The sequence below is a fragment of the Carcharodon carcharias genome, chromosome 2 (genome assembly GCF_017639515.1).
Source record: "Carcharodon carcharias isolate sCarCar2 chromosome 2, sCarCar2.pri, whole genome shotgun sequence".
Taxonomy (NCBI): Eukaryota; Metazoa; Chordata; class Chondrichthyes; order Lamniformes; family Lamnidae; genus Carcharodon; species Carcharodon carcharias.
Genome location: NC_054468.1, coordinates 176,595,350 through 176,619,252, shown reverse-complemented (window position 1 = coordinate 176,619,252; position 23,903 = coordinate 176,595,350).

The window sequence follows — 23,903 nt, the reverse complement described above, 5'->3', positions numbered from 1 at the left end:
GGAAGAATTTTTGGGTCGGCAAGCGGGGTTGGGTCCTGCTCACCGACGTGTAAAATGATGCGCGTGATGTCAGGCGGGCATCCTGACGTCACCGTGCGTCATTTAAATTTTCGGTTAGGCGGGCATGCAGCCGACTCAGCTACGCGCCCACTGAATTGTCAAAGGCCTGTTAAAGCCGATTAAATAGTCATTAAAACAATTAAAAGGGCTGCCTGTCCAAAGTTAAGGATGGGGGCAGGCAAAGAGCCCAGGCGGCCTTTGCATTTTTCATGGAACCTCATCCACAGACAGGATAAGTGTTCATGAAGGTTTCATTAATTAAATAAAATTTTTTATCAAAATTCATGAACATGTCCTAGCTCATGTAACACTTTCACATGAGGGGATGTCTTAAAATATTTACTTTCCTTTATTTAAATTGTTAAAGCTTAAACTAATCTCCCTGAGGCACCTCTGTACCTCAGGGAGATTTCTGCGCTCTTTGGCGCACATGCGTGAAAGAGCGCAGGCCCCAACTCAGGGCACTTCCCCCCCCCACCAACATAGGGAGCGCTGAGCACTTCTGGGCGCGTGTCACGATGGGCGGTTCTCAATTGGCCCGCCCACGTAAAATGGCGGTGCAGCCCTGATCAGGGGTGCCAATTGGGTTCGCGCCCGCCCCCATACAATCCCCCCAATGGGGAAAATTTCTGCCCCATAACTTGAATGTTGAAGATGCAGCGGTGACATTCTTCCATGGCAGACTTCCAGGGGCTGCCTGGACCATTTTTAAACTGGCCACCGGGTCGCCATTGGACCTGGTGGCCAACAGGCCCCCATCCCTGCTCGGCCCTTCCCAACCAGTGACAAGCCTCGTTTCGCATTGGGTGGGCCTTAATTGGCTCAGCAGTGTGAAATCGCGGTTGGGAGTCAATCGCAGGCAGTGGACCGCTCCCTGGCCGCCCCCAAACCTGCCCACCGTGCCTGCCCAATGACCTTAAAACCCTGCCCTTAATCTTTAATCACCTGACTTTGATATATGTATGTATTGTGGGCTATTAAAATGTTCTCTGTAAAAGGAAATGTTAAAAAAACTAAAGGGGGAGGAAATGTACTAATTCAAGGTATAATCTTTCCTACTGCCTGTCAGGGGTCATGTGATTATTCTTGGAGACTCCGGCCAATGAGCCCTAGGTGTGAGTAATCCGGGGGGCATGGCTTTCTAGTTGAGAACTTGGTTGAAGTATGTAGCTTCTGAAAAGCTCCCTGTGATAAAGTTATCTATTTCAGGTAGAAACCTGTCCAGTACGTCTAGTCATTGCAATGGCACAACATGAGAGAGAGAGGGAGAGAGTGAATACAGACTTCAAGATTTTCAAAACTGCTCTGTAGGCCTTGGTGGAAGAGGTAGAGAAAGGAGAGATGTCTTGTATCCATAGGCGGCCAGGATGCCCTCCAGACATAAGCTGATAAGGCAATCCAAGCAGAAAGCTGTGGAGGTCAAAGCCAGGAATCAAGTCCCGTGGTCCTGGATGCAGTACTGCAAGATATTCAATAATCTCACAGGAGTGCTCAAGGTCAATGAATCAGTCTTCAAGTACCATACCCTACCAATTCAGCACTGGCATCAGATACTCCTAAATTCACCCATCCTCATCACTGTCCTACAAACACCCTCCATCAATCAGGAGACATTCTTGACGTTCATGTTTCACTGCACCCTCACACACTTAGCAGTGATGTAATTCTCCTATCCACATTTCACAGCTTTCACATACTGCTAGCTATTCAAACCATGACAACCACATCACCCAAACAGATTGCATAACACTCACCGACATCCAGATCTCCCTTGCAGAATATATATAAACAGAGGCAGCAGCAGTCTACTAGTGGAGAAGGGCATGTTGCATGTCCTGACCCTGATGGAGGAGACAGCACTGGCCATGATTAAGATGGCCATTTCTGAGGCTGTGGTCAGTGGAGAGGCTGAAACCATTGAAGATGCTGGTAGAATCAAACTTAATTTTCTTTCTCACATCTTACTTTCTGATTTACAAGCTGCAGATCATGCAAGCACGCACCTCTTAAATCCTCAGTCTCCCCATACCACAACCTTAACCTTGTACCTTTCTGCTTTCAGACACCCAAGAAGTGTAATCTGGCCAGGCAGTAGAGGACCAGCTAGAAGACAGCAATGAGGAAGACATGCCACCAATCAATTTATAATCTTCATCTCAAATACTGACAGTGCACAATTTAAAGAATAGCATTGAGGCAGGATCTGTATGTGGTGAGATACCAGGCATGAATGGCCTACAACCAGGGCAGGAAGCAAGGATAGTGAAGCAGCCAGATTGTCAGAGAGTGAGGTTGAACACGAGTTCAGTAGCAGAGGACTCAGAAGGGCCAGTCCACGGAAGAACATTGATGCACAACATAATGCTTGGTGCATTTGAAAAAATGCGATTAATGTCAAGGGGATTGGAGGAGTCTAGCACCAACATGGCACGACTTTGCACACAGCTTGAAACCCAGTGTGAAAGTAAGGCCCAACTCCATCAGCACACTGTGGGTTCAACCATGATGCTGTGTCTGATGTTGCAGCTTCCACTTCAGCACAAGCAACAGCCAATGTCTGATTGCCAAAGTCAAAGGTCAGACGTCTGCCATACAAATTCAGACTTAGAGTTATAGAGATCTACAGCACGGAAAGAGGCCCTTCGGCCCATCACATCTGCGCCAGTCATCAAGCCCCTATCTACTCTAATCCCCATTTTCCAGCATTTGGCCCGTAGTCTTGTATGCTATGGCATTTCAAGTGTCCATCTAAATACTTCTTAAATGTTATGCGGGTTCCTGCCTCAACCACTCTTTCAGGCAGTGAATCCCAAATACCCCCACACTCTGGGTGAAAATATTTTTCCTCAAATGCCCTCTAAACCTCCTGCCCCTTACCTTAAATCTATGCCCCTGGGTTATTTACCCCATCCACTAAAGGGAAAAGTTTCTTCTTATCTACACTATCCATGCCACTCATAATTTTGTATAATTCTATCAGGTCCCCCCTCAGACTTCTCTGCTCTTAGGAAAACAACCCCAACTTATCTTGTCTCTCTTCATAGCTAAAACACTGGTGAATCTCCTCTGCACCCTGTCCAGTGTAATCATATCCTTCCTCAAGTGTGATGACCAGAATTGCATACAGTACTCTAGCTGCGGCCCAACTAGCATTTTACACAGCTCCAACATAACCTCCCTGCTCTTATATTCAATGCCTCAGCTAATAAAGGCAATTATCCCATATGGCTTCTTAACCACCTTATCTACCTGTGCTGCTGCCTTCAGGGACCTATGGACATATACACCAAGGTCCCTCTGATCTTTCGTACTTCCTAGGGTCCTACCATTCATTATGTATTCTCTTGCCGTGTCAGTCCTCCCAAAATGCATCACCTCACATTTCTCAGGGCCAAACGCCATTTGCCACTGCTCTGCCCACCTTACCAGCCCATCTATATCGATCTAATCTAAGGCTTTCCTCCTCATTATTTATGACACCACTAATTTTTGTGTCATTTGCGAATTTACTGATCATACCTCCTATATTCATTAATGTACACTATAAATAGCAAGGGTCCCAGCACCGATCCCTGCTGTACACCACTTGTCACAGGCTTCTAATCACAAAAACAACCTTCGACTATCACCCTCTGCTGCCACAAAGCCAGTTTTGGATCCAATTTGTCAAATTGCCTGGATCCCATCTTCTTGACTATTCTCTCATGTGGGACCTTGTCAAAAACCTTACTGAAGTCCATGAGACTACATCAACTACACTACCCTCATCTACACAACTAGTCACCTCCTTAAAATACTTATTTAAAACCTCACCTACGTCCTCCAGCTCCACGCACAGATTCCCTAATGGGCCCTACTCTTTCCCTCGTTATCCTCTTGCTCTATCTCCGTAACGAACATGAATCTCACAGAGTTATGGTCACTATCTCTGAAATGCTCCCCCACTGACACTTCTACCTTTTGCCCGGCTTCATTCTCTAAGATTAGGTCCAGTACCGCCCCTTCCCTTGTAGGACTTTCTACGTGCTGGTTCAAGGTAGATAAGGTGGTTAAGAAGTCATATGAGATATTTGCCTTTATTAGTTGAGGCATCGAATATAAGAGCAGGGAGGTTGGACCTGCATAAAACATTAGTTAGGGGCCACAGCTGGAGTGCTGTGTGCAGTTCTGGTTGCCACACAATAGGAAGGACGTGATTAAGGGTGCAGAGGAGTTTCACCAGGATGTTGCTTGGGCTGGAGAGTTTCAGATATGACAAGAGAATGGATAGGCTGGGTTGTTTTCCTTAGAGCAGACAAGGCTGAAGGGGGGACCTGAGGGGATTTGAGGAAAAATACCATCCTTCCTTATTGCAGAAATTGACTCCTTGATCAATATTGTGTCCCTACCTTCTCTTTTACAGGCCTCTGTCCCCATCTTGCCTGAAGATTCTTTACCCCGAAATATTGAGCTGCCTGTCCTGTCCCTCCCTCAACTGTGTCTTTGTGATAGCAATGATATCATATCCCCATGGGTTAATCAACACCCTCAATGCATCTGCCTTACTCACAAGATTCCTTGCATTAAAATAAATGCCATCAACCTTGTCATGCTCCTTTACACCTTAACTTAACTATATATGCTCTGCCTTCCAGACTGACTTAGTTTTTCTTCTATACTTGTCTGTGCATCAACACCATCTATGCCTCCTCTCCATACCCCCACCCCCTGCCAAATTAGTTTAAACTCCCACCAACAGCACTAGAAAACATACTCCCCCAACACACAAGGATGTCGGTCCTGTTCCAGTTCAGGTGCAACCCGTTGGACTTGTACAGGTCCCATCTTCCCAAGAAACAGGCGCAGTGATCCAGGAATCTAAAACCCTCCCTCCTGCACCAACTCCTCAGCCACGCATTCATCTGCTTTATCCGTCTATTCCTATACTAGCTAGCGCCTGACATTGGGAGTAATCCAGGGATTATAACCTTTGAGGTCCTGCTTTTCAATCTGCCAACTAGATCCCTAAATTCTTGTTGTAGGACCTCATCCCTTTTTCTGTCCATGTTGTTGGTACCAATGTGAACAACGACCTCTGACTGTTGGCCCTTCCCCTTTAGAATGCCCCGCAGCCGTTCAGTGACATCCTTGACACTGGCCCCAGGGAGGCAATACACCATCCTGATGTCGTGTCTGTGGCCACAGAAAGTCTGTCTGTACCCCTCACTATTGAGTCTTCTATCACTATTGCTTCTCCTCTCTTCCTTCTCCCTCCTTGAGCAGCAGGGTTGTGGCTGCAGTCCCTAGAGGAACTATCACTCTCACCGTTTTCCAACCAGAAAAATGGTTCTTGAGTGAGATGCGCTCTGAGACTTTACTGACTACCTGCCTGCCTCCCTTTTTCTGACTGGTGGTCACCCATTCCTTCTCTGACTGCACTCCCTTAAGCTGCAGGGTGATCACATCTAAAGACATGCTATCCACGTAACTCTCAGCCTCACGGATGCGCTGCTGTGCCTCCAGCCGACGTTCAAGCTCTGAAACCCGGCGCTCAAGCTGGTCAAATCGCTGGCACTTCCTGAAGATGTGGTCATCCAGACTGCCAGGAGCGTCTAAGATTTCCCACATTATGCAGGCTGTGCAACACATGGGACTGAGGTCCCCTGCCATACCTTTAGTTAAAACACACTTACCCAAAATTTAAGCCAAGTAGAAATTGTTTGTTTCTTTTTTTAAAAAAAGCTAGAACTCTTACCTTTCCTTAATGTAGCTTTAAAGTGGAGAAAAACAATTTAACCACTACCTACCATTCAGCTCTCTGCTTTACACTAATGTCACTTTCATCAGCCGTTTTGAATTCTGGCGGGGTTCCTGTTAGGGTTAGCTGCTGCTCCAACTGGCTCAATCTGGGTCTCGACCCTCACGATTTTATTGAGAAGTTCTGCAGCCGTCATTCACCCCCAGGTTCACTCCGCTCCACTCCTGCTACTGCTCCGATTGGTTCAACCTGGGCCTCGACCCTCAGGTTTTTGTTGAGAAGCTCCACTGGCATCGTTCACCCCCAGATTCATCCGTTCTGCTCCCTCTGCTGCTCCGACATCTGTTATACAAACTCAGGCTTCTACCATACAAACTCAGACTTCTGTCATACAAGCTCAGACATATGACAGGTGGTGTAGCGGTATTGTCACTGGACTAGTAATCCAGAGGCCCAGGATCATGCTCTGCTACACAAAGTCCGGTTCAAGTCCCGCCATGGCAGATGGTGGAATTGAAATTCAATAAAAATCTGAATATTAAAGTCTAATGATGACCATTGTTCATTGTTGTAAAAACCCATTTGGTTCACTAATGCCTTTTAGGGAAGGAAATCTGTCATCCTTATCTTGTCTGGCCTACACGTGAGTCTAGGTCAGATTATGTGGTTGACTCTTAAATGGCCTAGCATTCAGTTGTATGAAAAAGTCTTAAAAAAAGTATGGACCCATCTGGCATCGACCTAGGCACCAGAAAGGACAATGACAAACAGCCCTGTTGATCCTGTAAAGTCCTTCTCACCAGTACCTGGGGGCTAGTGCCAAAATTGGGAGAGCTGTCTCACAGGCTAGTCAAAAAACAGCCTGACATAGTCATCCCCACATATCTTACAGATAATGTCCCAGACACCACCATCACCATCCCTGGGTATGTCCTGTCCCACTGGCAGGACAGACCCAGCAGAGATGACGGCACAATGGTATACAGTTGGGAAGGAGTTGCCCTGGGAGTCCTCAACATCGACTCCGGACTCCATGAAGCATCCTGGCATCAGGTCAAACATGGGCTGATTACCAAGTAACACCCTCCCTCAGGTGATGAATCAGAAGCATTGATGGTGGCAAGGGCACAGAATGTACTCTCGGTGGGCAACTTCCATGTCCATCACCACTACTGACCGAGCTGACTGAATCCTACGGGACACAACAGCTAGACTGGATCTGCAGCAGGTGGTGAGGGAACCAACAAGAGGTAAAAACATACTTGATCTCATCCTCACCAATATGCCTGCCACAGATGCATCTGTCCATGACAGTATCGGTAGGAGTGACCACCGCACAGTTCTTGTGGAGAAAAGGTTCCACCTTCACATTGAGGATACTCTCCAACGTATTGTGTGGCATTACCATCGTGCTAAATGGGATAGATTTCGAACAGATCTAGCAACTCAAGGCTGGCCCTCCATGAGGCACTGTGGGCCATCAGCAGCAGCAGAACTGTACTTGAACATAATCTCTTACCTCTTTGGCTGGCATATCCCCTAATCTACCATTACCAACAAGCCAGGGGATCAACCCTGGTTCAATGAAGAGTGCAGGAGGGCATGCCAGGACCAGCACCAGGCATACCTAAAAATGAGGTGTCAACCTGGTGAAGCTACAACATTGGAATATTTGCATGCCAAACAGCATAAGCAGCAAGTGATAGACAGAGCTAAGCAATTCCACAACCAATGGATCAGATCTAAGCTCTGCAGTCCTGCCACATCCATTGGTGAATGGTGGTGGACAATTAAACAACTCACTGGAGGAGGAGGCTCCACAAATATCCCCATCTTCATGAGGGAGGAGCCCAGCACATCAGTGCAAAGGATAAGGCTGAAGCATTTGCTACAATCTTCATCCAGAAGTGCTGAATGGATGATCCATTTTGGCCTCTTCCAGAGGCCCCCAGTATCACAGATGCCAGTCTTCAGCCAATTCGATTCACTCCATGTGATATCAAGAAACAGCTGAAGACACTGGATAGTACAAAGGCTATGGGCCCTGACAACATTCCGGCAATAGTACTGAAGTCTTGTGCCCTAGAACTTGCCACGCCCCTAGTCAAGCTGTTCCAAAACAGTTACAACACTGGCATCTATCCGGCTATGTGGAAAATTGTCCAGTGAGTCCTGTACACAAAAAGCAGGACAAAAATAACCCAGCAATTGCCGCCCCATCACTCAACTCTCAATCATCAGTAAAGTAATGGAAGGGGTCATCAACAGTGCTATCAAGCAGCACTTGCTTAGCAATAAGCTGCTCACTGACTCACGGTTTGTGTTCCACCAAAGCCACTCAGCTCTTGACCTCATTACAGCCTTGGTTCAAAGATGGACAAAAGAGCTGAACTCCTGAGGTGAGGTGAGAGTGACTGCCCTTGACATCATGGTTGTATTTGACTGAGTGTGGCATCAAGGAGCCCTAATAAAACTGGAGTTAATGGGAACCGGGGGAAAACATACCGCAAAGACCCTTACTGCAAAGTCCTCCTCACTAACATCTCAGGGCTAGTGCCAAAATTGGGAGAGCTGTCTCACAGACTAGTCAAGCAACAGCCTGACACAGTCATACTGATGGAATCATACCTTACAGGTAATGTCCCAGACATCACCATCGTTATCCCTGGGTATGTCCTGTCTTACTGTCAGGACAGACCCAGCAGAGGTGGCGGCACAGTGGTATACAGTCAGGAAGAGTTCACCCTGGAAGTCCTCAACATTGACTCTGGACCCCATGAAGTCTTATGGCTTCAGGTCAAACATGGGCAAGGAAACCTCCTGCCAATTATCACCTATGCCCTCACCCCCTAACTGCTGCCTGCTAACCCCCCCTCCCTCCCCTCATCTGATGAATCAGTGCTCCTCCATGTTGAACACCATTTGGAGGAATAACTAGGGTGCAGAATGTACTCTGAATGGGGACTTCAATGTCCATCACCAAGAATAGCTCGGTAGCAACACTACTGACCGAGCTGACCAAGTTCAAAAGGACACAGCTGCTAGGTTGGGTCTGCGGCAGGTGGTCAGGGAACCAACAAGAGGGGAAATACCTACTTGACCTTACCCTCACCAACCTGCCTGTCGCAGATGCATTTGTACATGACAGTATCGGTAGGAATGACCATGGCAACGTCCTTGTGGAGTCAAAGTCCCAACTTCACATTACGAGTACTGTGTGACACTACTACTGTGCTAAATGGGATAGATTTTGAGACGATTTAGCAACTCAAGGCTGGGCACCCATGAGGCGCCAAGCAATCTCACATCCAATGGATCAAACCTAAGCTCTGCAGTCCTGCCACATCCAGTCATCATTGGTGGTGGACAATCAAACAACTAACTGGAGGAGGAGGCTCCACTAATATTCCCATCCTCAATGAAAGGGGATCCCTGCACATCAGTGCAAAAGACAAGGCTGAAGTACTTACAGCAATCTTCAGCCAGTAGTGCCGAGCAGTTGATCCAACTCAATTTCCTCCTGAGGTCCCCAGCATCACAGATAACAGACTTCAGTCAATTTGATCTGCTTTATGTGATATCAAGAAAAGGTTGAAGGCATTGGATGCTGCGAAGGCTATGGGCCTGACAACGTTCCAGCAAGAATACCAAAGACTTGTGCTCCAGAACTAGCTGTGCCCATAGCCAAGCTTTTCCAGTACAAGCAAAACTGGCATCTGCCCGTCAATGTGGAAAACTACCCAGGTACGTCCCACCCACAAAAAGCAGGACTTACCCAACCTGGACAATCACCTCACACTTTGGTAGGAAGAACATGGACAGACTATAGAAAATAAGGGGTGAAATTTTGAACAGGGTGCAGGGGCAGAAAGACCCGGGTGTATATGTGTATAGATCCTTGAACGTGGCAGGACAGGTGGAGAGAGCAATCAATACAGCATATAGTACCCTGGGCTTTATTAATAGGGGCATAGAGTACAAGAGCAAAGATACTGAATTTATATAAGACACTCATTAGGCCTCAGCTGGAACATTGTGTAAAGTTTTGGGCGCCACAGTTTCGGAAGGATGTGAACACATTGGAAAGAGTGCAGAAGAGGTTTATAAGAATGGTTCCGGGGTGAGGAACTACAGCTATGAGGATAGATTAGAGAGGTTGGGACTGTTCTCCTTAGAGAGAAGGAGGCTAACAGGAGATTTGATAGAGTTGTTAAAAATCATGAGGGCGCTGCGCAGAGTAGATAGGGAGAAGATGTTCCTGCTTGTAAAAGGATCAAGAATGAGAGGGCACAGATTTAAGTGATTTACAAAAGAAGCAAATGTGACGTGAGAAAAGATTTTTTCACATAACAAGTGGTTTGGGTCTGGAATGCACTGCCTGGAAATGTAGTGGAGGCAGGTTCAATCGAGGCACTCAAGAGGGCATTAGATGATTATTTGAATAGAACCAGTGTGCAGGGCTACAGAGAAAAGGCAGGGCAATGGCAATAGGTCATAATGCTCATTTGGAGAGCCAGTGCAGACACAATGGGCCAAATGGCCTCCTTCTGCACGGTTAGAATTCTGTGATTCTATGATACTGTCCCATCAGTCCAGTGATGGAGGAGGTCATCAACAGTGCTATTAAGTGACACTTACTCAGCAATAGCCTACTTGCTGATGCTCAGTTTGGGTTTCGCCAAGGCCTGATCTCCTGATCTCATAACAGCCTTTGTGCAAACATGGACAAAGGAGCTGAATTCCACAGGTGAGGTGAGAATAACTGCCCTTGACATCAAGGCAGCATTTGACCGAGTGTGGCATCAAGGAGCTCCAGCAAAACTGGAGTCTATGGGAATCAGGGGGAAAACTCTCCAATGGTTTGGGTCATACCTAGCACAAAGGAAGATAGTTGTAGTTGTTGGAGGACAATCATCTCAGTCCCAGAAAATCAGTGCAGCATTTCCTCTGGGTAGTGTCCTAGACCCGGCTATCTTCAGCTACTTCATTAATGGTCTTCCCTCATCATAAGGTCAGAAGTGGGGATGTTCGCTGATGATTACACAATGTCAGCACCATTCGTGACTCCTCAGTTACTGAAGCGGTCTGTACCCATGTGCAGCAACATTCAGGCTTGGGCTGATAATTCATGCCACACAAGTGCTAGGCAGTAACCATCTCCAACAAGAGAGAATCCAACCATTGGCCATTGACATTCAATGGCATTATCATTGTTGAATCCTCTGCTATCAACATCCTGGAGGTTAACACTTAGCACTAAACTGGACCAGCCGTTTAAAAACTGTGGCTGCAGAAACAGGTCAGAGATTAGAATTCTGCGATGATTAACTCACCCCCTGATCCCCAAAGCCTGTCCACCATCTACAAGGCACAAGTCAGGAGCGTGATGGAATACTCTCCACCTGCCTGGATGAGTGCAGCTCCAGCAACACTCAAGAAGCTTGACATCATCCAGGACAAAGCAGCCCGTTTGATTAGTACCCCATCCACCACCTTTAATATCCACTCCCCCCACCAGCAACGCACGGTACAATCTACAAAATACACTGCAGCAACTCAACACAGCACCTTCTACAGCACCTTCCAAACCTGCGACCTTTACCACCTCAAAGGACAAGAGCAACAGATGCAAGGGAACACCACCACCTGCAAGTTCCCATCAAAGGCACACACCATCCTGGCTTGGAACTATATCACCATTCCTTCACTGTAGGTGGGTAATAATCCTGGAACTCCCTCCCTAACAGCACTGTGGGTGAACATGCACCACATAGACTGCAATGGTTCAAGAAGATGGCTCACACCACCTTCTCAAGGGAAATTAGGGATGTTCAATTTTTAAAAATGCTGGCCTAGCCAAAGGTGCCCACATCCCATTAAAGAATTTAAAAAATCTTCTACTATTCTTTATGTCCTTCCGTACAGCTGAACCACCTGTGTTGCCATGGGCTTGGCAATGGCTGCATTCCCTAATGCACCATCACTTCGACCAGTATTCATAACTGAATACAGGTTGGAGAGTGAGATGCACTCAGGGGACTCCTGCACTACTTGCCAGCTTCTTCTTGACTTCCTGTTGGTCGCCCAATCCCTCTCTCTCTGCATACTTTTAAAAGTTGTGCAGTGGCCACGATCATAAACAAGCTATCCCCAAAGATCTCAACCTCACAGATGTACTGTAATGATGCCAGCTGCTGCTCAATCCCTAAAACCTGGAGCTAGAGCTGTTAAAACTGATCACATTTCCTGTGGGTATCATGGACACAGGAAGCATCCTGGAGTTTCCACACAGCATAGGATGTGCACTCGGGAGGTCGGAGCTGCCATGTTGTTCCTCTAGCCATTAGTTAATAAGTCTTACTACCACTAATGAACTTCACTACTTAAAAAGAAAGGCGCACTGGTTACTCCCTTCTATTAATATAACTTAAATATAAGGAAATTAACTGAATGTTTTACCTAACTGCTATTTAAAACTTGTTTTGTTTTGATTTCCCATCTCCTTAGACCAATTCCCTAAATTTGAAGAAAGGGAAACAAAGCTACAGTACTCACCAGCCAACCAACTCACAGCCTTCCTGTAATGTCACAATTTGATTTGATTCTCACTTTTTCAAACTCGAGCATGCTCCCGGTCCACTTCTGCTGCCATAGTGATCCTGGGCTTCAATTTGTCCCCTCCACACTACTCCCGATTCTTTTCAAGCTTACAGCTGCTGCCAACTTTCTCTCCTGGGAAATGATAGGCCCCATGCTTGGACCTCAACTTATTCTCTCCCTAGAGCCCCTGAATCCTTTCAGGTGTACTCCAACTGCTGACTCTCTCTCCAGGTAAGTATTACAGACAAAGCCAAACGCAAGACAGCCACTAAGGACCTTCATGTGCAAAATAAAATTATTTCATTTATAAATTTAGTTTGGAAAGATTATTTTTTGCTGGCTTTTATTTTTGCATCATGCAAGTGTTTGCTTTGGTAGCCAGTGATAATGGGTAGGTAAGATGTAGGTCTGTTAATGAATGGCAATTTGGGATTGCACTTACTAATGTGACATTCAGATGAGTTTTCAAGGACAGACCAGACAGAAAGGGACTGTCTCAGTTACCTCCATTCTTCCTCTTCCTCCTGTTCTTGCTGTTCCTCCTCCTGCTCCTTGACTGCTCACCTAATAGCTGATGGCTAAGGGCTGTGCCCTCCTGATGGAGATCTTGTGCAGACTACCACTGATATAGACATATGCCCTGCCAAGTCCTCCAGAACAGCCCAGGCAGTGGAAGCTTTGTTTAAGTACACCAATGCTCTATTCTATCACATTCTGTGAAGTAGTGTCGATTTCATTGCAAATTGGAATCAAAGATTGGCAGGAGAAATGGTAAAGAGCAATGGGCTACCTTTAAAGAGGAGATGGTTTGGGTAAAGTCAAGGTACATTCTCATGATGGGGAAAGGTAGGGCAATTGAAGCTAGAGCTCCCTGGATGATGGAAGAAATAGAGAATAAAATGAAGTGAAGAAAGGAGGAATAACGACACATGTCAGTTGATAATACAAGTGAGAGCAGACTGAATATAAAAAATTCAGAGGGGAAGTGAAAAAGAAAATAAGAAGAGCAAAGAGGGACTATGTGAAGAGATTAGGAGCTCACCCAGAATAATCCAAAATTCTTATATAAGTACTTAAATAGTAAACGGGTGGTAAGGGGAGAGATGGAACAAATTAAGGACCAAAATCGAGACTTATGCATGAAAGCAGAGGTCATGACTGAAGTGCTAAATGAATATTTTGCATCAGTCTTTATCAAGGAAGAAGGCATACTAAAATAGGAAGTAGTTGAGATATTGGAGAGGCTAACAATTGATAAGCAGGAAATATTAGTAAGGCTGGCTGTACTTAAAGTTGATAAACTGCTAAGTCACCAGGACCAGATGGGATACATCCAAGGACACTGAGAAAAGTAAGGGTGAAAATTACAGAGGTACTGGTCATAATCTTTCAATATTCCTTAGATACAGATGCTGTGCCAGAGGACTGGAGAATTGCAAATGTTATATCCATTTTCAAAATTGGCTGTACTGATAAACCTAGCAACTACAGGCCACTCAGTTTAACCTTGAGGGCGGGAAAGCTTTGAGGAATGATATTCCTGGACAAAATTAGCAGTTACTTGGACAGGTGTGGATTAATTAATTCTATCCTTCTTGGTTTTGCGGGGATGATGGAAAAAGAATTTGGATTTATAGACCAGTTCATAATCATCAGCCATGTCTGCTGCCTATCTAGCGGTTTTAACCTTCTGGTCTTCAACATAGATTCGAACTACCGGAGGAAGTAGGTCTTTAAACGCTTCCAAGAGAACTATTTCCCCAAGAGCTTCATATGCTGTCTCTACATTTAATGCCCATATCCAACAGTCAATATCACTTTGCTTTACTCTCTCAAGCTCCATATAGGTTTGTCCAGGCTGCTTCCGCATATCCCAAAATTTCTGCGTGTATGCCTCAGGGACCAACTCATATGCACTCAGAATAGCCTTCTTTTTACTGCGTCATAATCCGCAGATACCTCTCTGACTGTGATGCATAAACCTACCCTACCCACCAACCTACTATATAAGAGAAATATCCAGATTTCTTTGGCCACTTCATTTTCTTTGCCGCTTTCTGAAACGGAGCAAAGAATACCTCTTTATCCCTTTCCTTGAACTTTGGAAGAGCTTGCACAAATTTAAATATCTCCCCAGTAGGCTTTGGGTTAGAGGCTTTTACATCATCAGAACCTTCCTGTGTATCTGAGGCCTCTTTTTTAAGATTCAAACTTTTAAACCAGTATTCCCCTTTTCATTCCTTCTCTCTTTCTTTTATTGCTAACTTCTCCCTCTGGAGGTCGAGGTTTCGCATTTCCATTTCTCTTTGAAAAGCTCCCTCTTTTTTTTTTCTCTTTTTCTTCTGCCCTTGGCCTTTTCAACTCCAATTCTCTTTCTAACTCTTTTTCTCTCGCCTCCAGTTCAAATTTTTTCATTCACAACTGAACCTTAGCCAATTCAATTGACTTACCCCATGGACAACCTGATCTCCCAGGGTTTCCAGGGCACAATTTCAAAATTCGCAAATCTTGGAAATATTATGAACTGTGAGGAGGATACTTAATGACTTCAAAAGAACGTAGGCTGGTGGAATGGGCAGACACATGACAGAGGGCAGTGGAGACGGGAGTCACTGAATATTTTTAAGGCAGAGATAGACAGATTCTTGTTAGGCAAGGGAATGAAAGGTTACCGGGGACGAATGGGGATAAAGAATCAAAACACAAAGAGATCAGCAATGATCTTATCGAATGGCGGACCAGGCTCGAGGGGCCAAATGGCCTGCTTCTGCTCCTATTTCATGGACAGAATTTTACGCCTCGCGGGCGGGCACACACCCGACCCGAACGGGTGTAAAATAGCACAAGAAGACGTCGGGCAAGCGTCCCAATGTCATCCCGTTTGCAATATTCAGGCCGGCAGGTGCACAGGGGTGTTGAAGCCATGCCTGCCATCAACTAAAAGGCTACCTAAAGCTATTAAAAACCCAACTGAACCTGATTTTACATTGCCCATGTAATTTAGCGCTCGTCACGGGCAAAACAGACAAGCAGGCAGCCCACATTTTCCAAAATCTCATCCAAGTGGGTATAAAAAGTATCAGCAGCATTGCTATTGTGAGTAGTGAGGAGTTTTGGACATAGTTTGCTGCTGGCTACTTATTGGAACTTGACAGCTTCATCTCAATTCTGAGCTTCTTTCTTAGCATTTCTAGGCTTCATTCCAGGACTTATTGGTGCAAAGGATTCAGACAGTGTGGACCCTTCCAGATGTCAGACAGCCTTCTGTTACTCTGGCAATGGGGATTGTGCTCTCTGCTGGAGGCACCTCTTCTGAGGAGGAAGAGAGGAGCAGAAGGGAGAGGAGCTCAGGTGTCCCAGTGCAACTTCCAAGGGAGCAACCTGTTGGGGGAGAGGCGCAGGCACAAAGAGGACAGGGCCAGCAGGAAGTACAAGGCAGAAGGGGCCACAGCAAATCCTGTTGCCAGGGTTTAAAGACAGCAAAGCAGCTACCTCAATATGTCTGAGGTGCAATGCCGAACGAGACTCTGTCTCTCCAGGGAGAGTGTGACCTCCATTTGTGAGATGATTGGGCCGGAGATCACCTCCAACTGTGTGGGTGGACACCCCATGCCAGTGGCTGTGAAGGTTACAGTGGCCCTCAACTTCTATGCCTCCGGCTCTTTCCAGGGCTCAGTGGAGGGTCTTTGTGGAATCTCCCAATCAGTGTCCACAGTTGCGTCAAGCTGGAGACAGAAGCTCTGGTCAGGTGGGTAATGACATTTATTCATTTCCGTACAACTGATACCAGCCAGGCTGAGCGAGCCAGAAGCTTTGTAGCAATTCCTAGATTCCCACACATCCAGGGTGCGATCGACTGCACGCACGTGACCATCAAGGTTCCAGTGGGTCAGCCCGGTGCTCTTGTCAACAGGAAGGGCTTCCACTCCATGAACGTCCAGAAAGTGTGTGATCACAGGATGCAGATTCTGTAAGACTGTGTAAGGCACCCTCAGACTCTACAAGTGCTGAGACTCTTCAGTGCTCCAGCCCGACTGATGGATGGCTGCTGGGTGACAATGGCTATCTGTTGAAACAATGACTTATGACACCTCTCCACCAACCAAGAACAGAGGCAGAGCAGCATTATAAAAGGAGTCATGCCTCCACAAGGGTAGTGATAAAGAGGACCATAAGTCTTCTGAAGATGCATTTCCAATGCCTGGACCATTCAGGGAGAGCACCACAATACCCCCCAGAGCGGGTGTCACTGATAGTGGTCACATGTTGCGCTCTCGACAATCTGCCACTGGCAAGGGGGGGATCCACTGGAGGAAGAGGATCTTGACGAAGCTCCACAGGCCACAGAGGATGAATCCAGTAGTGAGTCAGAAGAGGAGCACAGTGAGGAGAATGCTGAGGGTGTGGAAGCAGACGCCTGGATCCTTCAGGAGGCGGGGACACCAGGAACACCTTGATCCAATGCTCCTTCAGCTAGGTTGCCAAAGATTTGCTTCCACCTCATGCCAGGGGTGCCGCCTCCATCCTGGATCTCTGAAATGACCCATTCATTTGAACCCAAAGTCCACTCAGTGCCTGTGCAATAAAGTTTAAAGTCACTCATGTCCAGCATTACATACTGGCGTGCCCTGCACCTACAAAACAAGTGAAGCATACTCAGGCCATGAAGACAAAAGTGAAATTTATTTCTTGTTGACATTCACATCAAATGAACATAGCAGTATATGGTGTTAATGGTCACACTATTAAACATATTGGGCAGAATTTTGCCCTCGGATGGTGGGTGGGCCCCACTGGCTTGGCGGCGGGCAGACAGCCAACCTCTGCCTCCGAAATGGGGCCCACCGCCATTTTGAGTGGGCAGGCCAATTAAGGCCCACCCAGCAGCCTGCCTGAAAGGAAGCGCTATGCTCTTCTTGTGCGGGGGAGGGAATCCCCAACTGTCAAACTGCACTCTTTCAGGCAGGCGTGCGAAAGAGTGCACTGTTCCCTGAGGCAAAGTCCTGTGTCAGGGAGATTAATGACAGGTAAGAAAAGTCAAAAAATAGAAAACTTAAAAAATTATTAACATGTCCCCATCATGTGACAATGTCACATGAGATGGGACATGTTAATAAAAATGACATAAACTTTATCAGACTTTATAAAAATGAACATGAAATCTCATCCCGCCCATGGATGAAGTTTCATGTATTATCTGAAGCCCGCTGGGGCTCCTGGCCTGCCCGCCAACATTAGGGATGGATGAGCAGGTCTTTAATTATCTTAATTATCCTGTCAATGGCCTCAATTGGCTATTGACAGGTCGGCAGGCAGATAGCTGATTTCACTGTTTACCCGCCTTACTAAAAATTTAAAGCGACCGGGATGACGTCGGGGGTTCCTCCCGACATCACCCCACATCATTTTCCCATTGGCAAGCGGGCCCCACCCCCAAATCACAGACGGGAAAATTCAGGTCATTGACAAAACCTGGCAGAACAGAAGATCACCCTTGAACGGTCCCTCTTGTGGTCATGGTGCCTTAAACTTACATTTGCAAGTGTTGCATCTTGCTGCTCCCCCCTCGCTGGCACTGGCCTTGGAGACAGCTTGCTGACTCTGCTGTCCTGTTGGCCTTAATGACCTTGGCGGTCAACCTCTGGTCAGTGGAGCCTGTGCTGGCTCCACTTGGGACAGAGCGGCCAATGCCACGGCTGGCATCTCCCCAGTCACTGCAGCATCATCAGATGTCACGGTTACTGGCAGAGAAGCAGAGAAGCTATTTCCATCATCCAGCGTGCCCTGAGAGAAGCCTGCAGAAGCGACGAGCAGGTCATGCGCCAACGTGAGGTTGCTCTGGATCTCCTTGCTTGCCATTGATGGATAGGAATCTAGCTGGCATACTGGGTGCTCCCATCCATCTCCCACACTGACACTGACCACCTGAGGTCATTGCCTGGTGTGTGAGGGCTTGCAGATCCGAGTGCAATCCCAGGAACCACTGATTCTGTCCCTGGAGTTACCTCTCCATGAGGGCCACCACTCTCAATGGAGGAGGAAGTGCACTTGGCCATGAGAGTCAACACAGCGCTCATGCTCTGCATGGACTCCTCCACAACACAGACCATAGCACACATACCCTCTTGGATCTCTGCCAGATCCTCCCACACATCCCGCTGGACGTCCAGCATCTGCTGCCTAATGGATGACTCCAGAGGCTCATCATCAGCCTTTGACTGAGCATCATCCTGGCCATCAGTAGTCCTCCGACTGCCGGCGCCCTGGGAAGTCTCTGCCTCCACCTGCTCCTCAAGTGAGTGTGAAGTGCCCTCACTGTGGTGCACAAACATTCTAGGCGACAATCTAATGCCCACCGAGGCGCTGGTATCTGTGCTGGTGCCTGATTCTGAGGTGGGGTGTGATGCATGTGCATTTAACCCCCAAGGTTCTATGGTATTAAGGTGGCCCTTTGGGGTCCTATGTTCGAGTGTAAGCTGGTGATTCCAGGGGAGAAGAAGGACATGTCATTAGTTTAAGGGCAGCATGTCCCCCCCCGTTGAGGGGGGAAGTTGAAGTGCGGGAGCGCAAAAGGCGCGCCTCCGATCAGCACCCCCAATCGGGGGCATGCTGCCATTTTACGTGAACGGGCCAATAAAGGCCCGCCCAGCGTGACGTCCACACAGAAGTGCTATGCGCTCCCTGTGCGGGCGGGGCAAATCCCTAAAATCGAGAGTGCGCACTTTCACGCATGCGTACAAAAGAGTGCTCTCCATGCCCTGGGGCTAAGCGCTGCCTCAGAGAGATTGGCTGTACAATAGAAAATGTTAAAACTAGAAAAAAAAATCCCTGACATGTCCCCTCATGTGACACTGTCACATGAGTTGGGACATGTCCATAACTTTTTTGAAAAGTTTAATTACATTTTTAAAACCTACATAAAACCTCACCCTGCCTGTGGATGAGATTTCATGCTTTTTCTGAAGCCCACCAGGGCTCCTGGCCTGCTCGCCAACCTTGTATGTTGGACAGACCGGTCTATTAATTAGTTCAATGACCCTGTCAATAGCCTCAATTGGCCATTGACAGGTTGGCGGGCGCACAGCTGATTTTGCTGTGCCCCCACCTTCCTGAAAATTTAAAAAGAATGGGGTGATGTCGGGAGTTTCGCCCAACATCACCGCTCGTCATTTTACGTATCGACAAGCGGGAGGCGGGACCCAATCGCCGATGGGAAAATCCTGCCCTGAGTAATCACACTGCCACTGTGCTTGCCAGGCACCCTGGTGAGATAATGCAGATCGACATCATGGTGCCATCATCTTTCAACAATCAATGGGGACTCCAGGTTTGAGGCCCCTGTTAATAGTGAGTCTACACAAGAATGTTTGCACAATCTGACACTCTCACCTCTGTGCACTGCACTCTTACCTTCGTCAGAGACCCCTGCCTCTCCACGACCGGCTGACCAAGGTGGGTGGCGGCTCCCCAGTTCCAAGGAATCCATCCCGTACCTCCTCAAAGTTAGGAGGTTTGGGGGAGCCTCCAACTATCCTTGACCTTTCAATGTTGTTATGGCTCATCTTCTGAAAGGACAGAGGAGCATGGATTAGTCCACTCTCTGCCTGCAGCGCCATTGCAGCCTGGCCAATCCCAGCTGAGGAACACCATGCAGGGCACATCCGAGTCATAGCCCTCGAGCTGCAAGGCACTCAGTCCAAGCAGCCAGGGCTAACCCCCTAAGCCAGCCCTGGTGTCAGTGACAGTTGGCACTCAGGCTCTAGCACCCCTGAGCTCCATGGGGAAATGGCTAGCCCTTAACACTTCTCCACACTGACCCATTACAACTCAGTACTCACTTTTGCCAAGCACAGCAGGTCATTGAACCTTTTGCGGCACTGCATCCATGTGTGACGCACAATATCATGGCCGCTGACCTCAGTTTCCACCTCCCAGTCTTTTTGATCAGATGTGGTGGCCTCCTTCTGCCATCCCTAGGTGTGAGAGTGTCCCGCCTGACACCAGCCTCCTCCACGAGCACTGCGGGGCACTCGTCTGAGAAATGGGGGAACCGAATGCCTGCCTGACTTACCCTCCCACCTGATATTTCCAGCTGCTGATGAGGCCATTGTTTCAGCCTCCTAGGCAGATTCCAAAGATTCTCCCCTGGCAGCCTTCAGGGAGCTGCCTTTGCCGGTTTTAAAGGACCCACCGGATCGCCATTGGACCCAGCGCCCAACAAATTCCCAACCCCACCCAGCACTTCCCGACCATTCAAAAGACGCATTTCATGCTGGGCGGACCTTATTTGGCCATCCAGCATAAAATCCCGTTTCCAATGTAACCCCAGACCAGAGCAGATTCCACATGCGCTTCCGATCCCGCTGACTTGGCACACATGCCAAGTGTGAAATTCAGGCTTTGGTGATCTTTAACAGAATCTGGGTTATACTCCAACAGCAAACATAGCATGTCGTGCATCGTGACACACCACAAATACCTGAACTATTCACTCTTTAAAGTGCCACATTCCAAAGCAGTTTTACATTTAAATAATTTCACAGCTTGACAGTTCCAGAGACATTCTCTGCCCTTCAAGAACATTTACACCTACTCTAAAAATTTGTAACTCCCACACTGTGACTTAAGGCCCTTGCTACAGTGAAAATGAGGTCTATTTAAACCCTACATTGAATTCAAGTGGTCCTGCTCAGTTCATGTTTTCTTTGTGTGCGAATCATGACACACGCAATTTTGTCCACTATTATTTAAGTTCCCAGCCCTTTGAAAATTAAAAAATAGGCTGCCTGTGTCAATGAGGGGTAAAAAAAAATCTGTCCTAGAAATTACAATAGCTGTTTATTGATATTACCCTAAGGAATATCATTATGTCATTATAATGTTTGGCTGTGTCCCAAAACCTATAATTATCCCAGCAGAGGTTCCTAAATTCACAGTTTGACTGACAACTCAAAGAGGTTATTAAAGAGTTATCTGTCTTTGGTATGCAGCTATGAATACAAGTCTGTTTGTTTCTTAAGGGATTAAGAACAAGATGGAATTTTAAAGTTTTAAATGTGCTTTCATGAATGGGGATATTTTTCTTAATCTAGCAAAGGCTGCAATAGATGTTTAGAACTTTATTTTATTTCATCACAACATGGCTCCTGAGGTATATCCATAGTGCATACTGGATGAGTTGACATAGAAGTGTAGGGGAAAAGGATGGGGGTTGCATTAGCATGAGTTGTTATAAGTTGGTATTAAGTTGGCATTGGAGGCTGTAAGGGGCCATGGGGAGGGGAAGTGGTATGTTGGGGCGGGGTGCATGTGTTGTCATTAGTTTAAGCCATCACACTGTCACTATGCATGCCAGGCACTCTGGTGAGATAATGGAGATCTGCATCATGGTGCCATCGTCCTTCAATAATCAATGGGAAATCCAGTTTTGAGGCTCCCATCAATGATACGACTACACAATAATGTTTGCACCTCTCAACTCTGTGCATTGCACCCTTACCATCATCTGACAGCCAGCCTCTCCATGGCAGGTTAACCGAGGTGCATGGTGACTCTCCAGCTCCAGGGTGTCCTTCTCTAATCTGGAAAGGATTAGGAGGTTTGTGGGGCCTCTGCCTGTCCGCCACCTCTCAATGTTCTTTTGGGTCATCTGCTCCTGAAAGGACAGAGGAGCATGGATTAGTCCACTCTCTACCTGCAGCACCATTGCAGCCTGGCCAACCCCACTTGAGGAACACCGTGCAGGGCACATCCAAGTCATGGCCCTCGAGCTGCAAGGCACTCAGTACAAGCAGCCAGGGCTCACCCCCTTGTCCAGCTCTGGCATCATTGACAGTTGGCACTCAGACTCTAACACCCCTGAACTCCACGAGGGGACAGCCAGACTTTAACACTTCCCCACACTGTTCCATGCCAACACAGTACTTACCCTTGTCAAGCACAGCAGGTTGTTCAAACTTTTGCAGCACTGCGCCTATGTACACTGCACAACATTGTGGCTGCTGGCCTCGGCTGCCACCTCCTCCAAGCTCTTTTGTAAGGTGCGGTGGCTTCCTCCTACCATCTCTGGGGATGAGGGTGTCCCTCCTCCAGGAGACCGTGAGGCATTCATCCAAAAACCAGGGGGCCGAGTGCCCACCTGACCTTCCCTCCCACCTGGCGTCTCCAGCTGCATTTGAGGCCATGACTTCGGCCTTCAGAATGCTGAACATACGTTCTTGCCTGGCAGCCTTCAAGGAGCTGCCTGTCCCATTTTTAAACTGCCCACTGGGTTGCCATTAGACCCGGCAGCCAAAAGGCCCCCGCCCGGCCCTTCCAGCCATTGGGAAGATGCTGTTCACGCTGGGCGGACCTTAATTGGCCGTTCAGCATGAAATCGCGGTTGGGGGCCATTTCCCAACCAGTAGTGAGCTGGTTGATCCCGCACGCCTGCCAAGGGTAAAATTCAGGCCTACAGGTTTGTATGTTCATATGCAATGCAAAGAAAAGTGAGGTGATGCGTTAATAGGAAGAATGAACAGAGATAATATAATCTAAAGGAGCTGCAGGGGCAGAGAGATCTGGCGGGTATGTGTGCACAAACCATAGTTGGCACACAAGATGGGACATGTTAATAAAAATGAAAAAAATGTTATTAGACTTTTAAAAATGGACAGGAAACCTCATTCCGCCAGTGGATGAAGTTTCATATTTTATCAGGAGCTGGATTTTATGCATAAAGGCATAGAGTACAAAAGCAGGGAAGTTATGGTGGACCATTATAAAACACTAGTTCAACCTCAACTAGAGCATTGTGTCCAATTCTGGCAACACGCTATCTGAAGGATGGGTCTTAGTGAGGGTGCGGGAAAGAGTTATGAGAATGGTTCCAGGGAAGAGAAACTTGAGTTATGAGAATCGATTGTAGAAACAATGGTTGTTTTTCTCAGAAGAGAAGCCGAAAAAAAGATTTGACAGAGGTGTTCTAAACCATGAGGGGTCTATACAGAGTGGATAGGGAGAAACTGTTCCTGTTGGCAGATGGATCAAGATACAGAAAAGCTGATTTACAGTGATTAATGGCAAAAGAAGCAACTACAACATGAGGAAAATCTTTTTGTGCAGCAAGTGGTTAGGATTTGGAATGCCGGAGAGCACAGTGATGGCAGATTTGACAGTGGCTTTCAAAAGGGAATGGGATAAGCACCTAAAGAAACAATAATAGTCTCCTCTATGGGGATAGGTCAGGGAGTGGACTAGCAGAGTTGCTCTTGCAAAGAGCCAGCATAGACATGGTGGGCTGAATGGTCTCCTTCTGTGCTGTATCCATTCTATGGTTTAATGCTACTGATCCTAATTTCAGGCCAAGTGTCTAAGGAGCCTGCTGGAAATGAAATATGCCAACTGTTGTAGCCTGGCCTGCAGCCTTTTCACAATTGGCAAGCCAGCTTTACTGTGGGTGTACCGGTGACAACAGCCCTATGTTTCCATGTATCCAGATGTTTCTGAGCAACCTCTGATGTCTTTA